Below are 6,042 nucleotides of genomic sequence, written 5' to 3' on the forward strand. Positions count from 1 at the left end.
TTAAATCCTCCAAGCAGGGCCTCCAACCGCGATATCCAGAGTGTCCGACTCCTACCGGGCCAAGGCTTCCATGTGTCACATCCTTGTTGGTCCAACTATCAGGTCCCCATTTTCACCTCATACACGTCATGCTTTAATAGATACACATAAATATTATGTTTGATTAAAAGTTGTAATTGTGTGTTTTCTATATTATATGCAAGTTCGCGCTTATTTATTTTAGTTGTTCGTACCTATACTCCATCAGAATGTTTGTCCTTTAAACTTTTCTCTTGCAAAAGAAAATAGAAAATTCTTTTGCATAGAGAGGAATGGAAATAGTGAGAAATTGGCTCAAACATAATAGGTAACTTTACATATTGTGTATTCTCATAATCTAGTTTTACAAATGCACATTCGTACCTATTGTTGCAAGCTCAATATAGAAAATTTTAGTTATGGGACAATTCATGTTTGGGCATGAAATGCAACATGGTGTTCGTTTGGCCAGTTTAAAAGTATATTTAGTTTAAATTTTGAGATAAAATTCTAAAAGAAAGTCTCTTTACTAGCAGCACAAAAAATTCTTTGCAATAATAATTCAAATTGCTCAAAATTGTTTTCAAAAGAACAGTCAAACAATCAAGGGAATAATGTTGCGACCAAACACACACGTAAGTATACACGATCGTCGAGTAATAAAGTAACTAGAAGTTGGAAATCGAACCCACGAAGACTTATAAACTATTAACTAAATTAGATTATCCGAATTATCTAAACAAAAAAGTCCTATAAGTGTTTGACTCTAAGCTAATTAAAATAAAGGAAAGCGAAATAGTAAACTTTGAACAAAAGAAAGTCCTAAAAGTTCTTGAACCCCAGTGTCGGGTTTCAATAACTTGCTCTACGCAATTTTATGTGCAATCTAGAATTTTCACTTTCAAGTTCAATTCTAGATTTGTAGATACTATTCATTTGATGATCAAGCAATCAAATAATTAAGCACATGATTGAATAAGTAAATCAATACAATAAGCAAGAAATCAAAATAAATATCCAAATAACAATAGTCATAAAAGAACCACAACCATAGAACGTGAAGTTTAGATCAACATAGACATGATAGCCAAACAACAAATCATCCAAACAAAAAAAATTACTCAATTTGACAGAAGAAAGATAAAATCCGATGAACTCCGGCCTTCATGGCGGTTCCTTGGTCTCCAAAGTTATTTTTTTTTTCTTAGACACGTTTACGGAGTATCTATAACTAGCATCGAAGTCTCCAAGTCCAAATTTTATAAGGAAACAATTTTCTCTGGTAGAACCAAGCCTTTTCCCTTGCTAGGCCTGGTCTAAGGCGAGATGGACCTCGCATATGGCCTCGCCTCGCCTCGCCTAGTCTAAGGCGGGATGGACCTCGCATCTGGCCTCACCTCGCCTCGCCTGGTCTAAGGCCAGGTTTGGAGCTCGCCTCACTAGGTCTAAAGCTAGGTCTGGATCTGGCAAGGCCTAGTCTAAGGCCAGGCTTCTTCTGTGCCTTGCGCCAATCTACCTTTCATGCTCTTTTCTTTTATTTTCAATATTATTTAGTGCAACTTTTCTTCCACTTTGCATTCAAATGTGTATTGGAAAAAACTGAATTTATATTAAAAATGATGTGGCATGACACGTGGATTAGTTGAATGGTCAAAGAACAGCAATTGACTAAGAGGCACGGTGAAAACAGCCACGGGAAGAAGAATTTAAATAAGCACGAGACGACGTATAGATACGAGTCTCGTACCAATTTAAATTATTTACAGCCAACGGATTAGAAGGCATTGAAAGCAAGGATCAGATGACAGAAAGGAGTCCAAATTCATTATTAAATGTCTGATACGTTATAAAGTTGGTATTTAATAGGAATGATTGTATAACGGCTTATTTAATGTCATTTATTGCTCATGATTATATCATTAAAGCTGAGGCTTTATTCCTTTACCTAGAATGATCTATAAAAGGAAGAAGTATCATCATTTGTAAGGACACGGAATACTATTGAGAATTCATTGAAATACTTATCTATTTACCTTCTACCATTGTTCTCAAAAGTATTTTATTTTTTGTCTCCTGATTATCAGTAACCCGAATTTCTCTTTTAGCTTTGACCAAGGACTCAGATTTTTGGTGAAACAAATTGGTTCCGTTACCGGGAATCTGATAATCTTTCCTTTTAAGCTATATCTTATCTATTATCGTCACCATGTCAAACAATAACGCCGACAACAACAGTAACAACACATTGGGAAACCATGAGAATCAAATACATCAAAATCAAGATATCGTGGTTCCCTCTCCTTTAAATTCACCACGTCAATCTCGTGAAGGCACTCCTGTTACTGAATCCCGTGCTGATCAACAAGAGCAATCTGAACATTTTGAAGGAGTTACAACTGAAGCTTTGCAAAAGCTAATCGATGCACAAGTCGGCAAAGCTCTTCAGGCACTTGTTAGTCGATTGCCTGCTGCGCCACCTACACCGACTCCTAATAATAATACATTGGAGAACCCCCGTTCTGGTCTTGATAATTCTGGAAACGGAGCAACCCCCAGTGAACCACAAGAAGGGGGACCAGGTAATTTAAATAATTCATATTTGCAAAATTTAGTACTAACCTTGCAGAAACAGCTGAAGGAACAAAATGAGCGAATAGAACAAATCCCTGGAGTTCCACATGTAATAAAAGGAGTAGACATGGACAAATACTCACAACAACCATGGAAGCCTAGTGCTGCTCCTCTTCCAATTCTGAAAAAATTCAAAATGCCTGACATCCCGAAATATGATGGTACTACAGACCCACGTGACCACGTGACTGCATTTACAACCGGCGTGAAAGGCAATGACTTGACCAAACAAGAAATTGAATCAGTATTGGTCAAGAAATTTGGAGAAACACTCACCAAGGGTGCATTAACCTGGTATTCTCTTTTATCTGAAAATTCTATTAATTCTTTTGTTGAGCTTGCAGATTCTTTTATTAAAGCACATTCGGGAGCACAAAAAGTTGAGAAAAGGATGGAAGATATTTTCAAAATCAAACAAGGGGATTCGGAGTTGCTTAGAAACTTCGTTGATAGATTCCAACGTGAAAGAATGACTCTACCTCGTGTGCCAGACAATTGGGCTGCTATAGCTTTTGCAAGTAATTTAAATGACAAAAGTTCTGAAGCCACGAGATGACTCAAAGAAAGTCTTCGAGAATTTCCTGCAACCACATGGAATGATGTTTACAACAGGTATAGCACGAAGCTGCGAATCGAAGAAGATACCGTACCTAAGCTCCATCATGAAGAAAGGGGCGGTACCCGAAGGTCAGATTCCGAAAAAAGATCAGGTAAAAACAGGTACGATCCATATATGGGACCCGCAAGAAAGGACCCACGGTCGAAGCAAGATAACCAGCAATACGATCAAAAGTCAAGGAACCGGGATTCTGGCTCTTCTTCAAAGTTCAGGAATGATCGGAATAGACAAGAATCACGTGATGATGACAGGAGTTTAAAGGCACGATTTGGTGGATATAATTTTAACGTCTCTACCTCCGAGCTCGTAGCTGTTTTAAGAAGCATGGGAGATAAGGTACGGTGGCCGAAAGAAATGCGGTCAAATCCAAGTAGACGCAATCCGGATCATTGGTGCGAATTTCACAACGATCACGGGCACAAAACTTCAGAATGCAGATTCCTGCAAAGTGAAGTAGATCATTTATTGAAGCAAGGATACCTCACTGAGTTATTTAGTGAGAAAGGAAAACAAGCTTATATGAAAAACAGACAAGAACCACCACAACCTCCTTCACCCAAGAGGACAGTGAATGTCATAAGCGGGGGAGAAGATATTCATGGCATAACTTACACAGCTTCCAACAAGGTTTCTAAGGTAACGATTACACACGGGAAACGGGTGCGGCAGGTCCTTGACAATGAAAGCATTTCGTTCGATGACGCAGATAACGAAGGAGTGACAACTCCACATAATGATGCACTGGTAATATCTTTACTTGTATATGATACTAATGTAAAGCGAGTTTTGATTGATCCAGGAAGTTCTGTAAATATTATATTACTAAGGGTACTGCGGGAAATGCAAGCTGAAGACAAAATGTTACCCAAGGCGCACACCTTGTCAGGCTTCGACAATTCAAGTGTAGTAACAAAAGGTGAGGTAATACTAACAACTTTTGCTATGGGTGTTGTGAAGGAAACTAAATTTCAGGTAGTTGATATGGAAATGGCCTACAATATGATCATGGGAAGGCCATGGATACACGATATGGATGCTGTCCCATCAACCCTGCATCAGGTTATCAAATTCCCATCACCATGGGGAATTTGTCAAATTCGTGGGGATCAGCAGATGGCCAGAAATGTCAACGCTGTAACAAGTACGAGCGCCGTAAATAAAGCAAAATAGCAATTACAGGAAACAGTTGAAAGTAAAAAAGATCAAACTTCAACTGAACAAGAGAAAACAGATTTGGACTCAAGGCCTGACACAATTCAAGAACCTGAAGAGAATGAAAGCATCAAAACGACGATTGAAGAGCTTGATGCAGTGATGTTATTTGATCAACAGCCTGAACGGAAGGTTTATATCGGGGCTAATTTAAACACGAACATGCGAGGTATGATAATCGAATTTTTAAAAGCTAACTTAGATTGCTTTGCTTGGTCCCACGCTGATATGACAGGGATACCACCAAATGTGATGACTCACAAACTCAACGAGGACCCTTCTTTCACACCAGTAAAGCAAAAGAAACGGAAACAAGGTGCTTTCAAGAACCAGGTGATTCAGGATGAAGTCCAAAAATTATTAAAAATCGGATCAATCCGTGAGGTAAAATATCCAACTTGGTTAGCTAATACGGTGGTTGTACCCAAGAAAAATGGTAAGTGGCGTGTTTGTGTAGATTATACTGATTTAAATAAAGCATGTCCAAAAGATTCCTTTCCCTTACCACATATAGATCAACTAATTGATGCGACCGCAGGTCATGAACTTTTAAGTTTTTTAGATGCATACTCAGGATATAATCAAATCAAAATGGATCCTGGTGATGAAGAAAAAACTTCTTTCATCACAGACAGGGGGACTTATTGTTATAAAGTAATGCCCTTTGGTCTCAAAAATGCTGGGGCAACCTATCAAAGGTTGGTCACCAAAATGTTCCAAGAACATTTAGGGAAAACAATGGAGGTATATATAGACGATATGCTCGTCAAAACCCAGCAATCTCATGATCATATTTCTCATCTATCTATTACTTTTGAAATTTTGCGAAAATTTAATATGAAACTCAACCCAGAAAAATGTGCATTTGGAGTTGCATCAGGTAAGTTTTTGGGTTTTCTTGTTTCTAACCGTGGTATTGAAGTGAATCCTTCTCAGATCAAAGCAATAGAAGAAATCCCGGATATCCTTACTAATAAAAAGGAAGTACAACGATTAACGGGAAGAATTGCAGCTTTGGGGAGATTTATTTCCAAATCCTCAGAAAGGTGTTTTAAGTTTTTCTCTGCACTTAAAAAGCAAGATCATTTTGAATGGAATGAAGATTGTCAGCAAGCCCTTAGAAATTTGAAAACTTATTTGTCAAAACCACCGTTGTTGGCAAAACCGAAGGTAGGGGAAAAACTTCTCATTTATCTGGCCGTATCTGAAGTCGCGGTAAGTGCTGTTTTAGTCCGCGAGGACCAAGGTAAACAATCTCCTATTTATTACGTAAGTAAGTCCTTATTGAAAGCTGAGACACGATACCCACAGCTAGAAAAAATAGCATTAGCTTTGGTCATGGCATCTAGAAAGTTAAGACCTTATTTTCAATGTCATCCCATTGTTGTAGTTACTACTTTTCCGCTTCGAAATATTTTGCATAAACATGAACTTTCAGGAAGATTAGCAAAATGGGCTATAGAACTAAGTGAATATGAAGTTATTTATCAACCCAGGACCGCTATAAAGTCTCAAGTACTAGCTGATTTCGTGGCTGATTTTAGCCAGGGGATGCATTTAGA

The sequence above is a fragment of the Nicotiana sylvestris genome, chromosome 4 (genome assembly GCF_000393655.2).
Source record: "Nicotiana sylvestris chromosome 4, ASM39365v2, whole genome shotgun sequence".
Classification (NCBI taxonomy): Eukaryota; Viridiplantae; Streptophyta; class Magnoliopsida; order Solanales; family Solanaceae; genus Nicotiana; species Nicotiana sylvestris.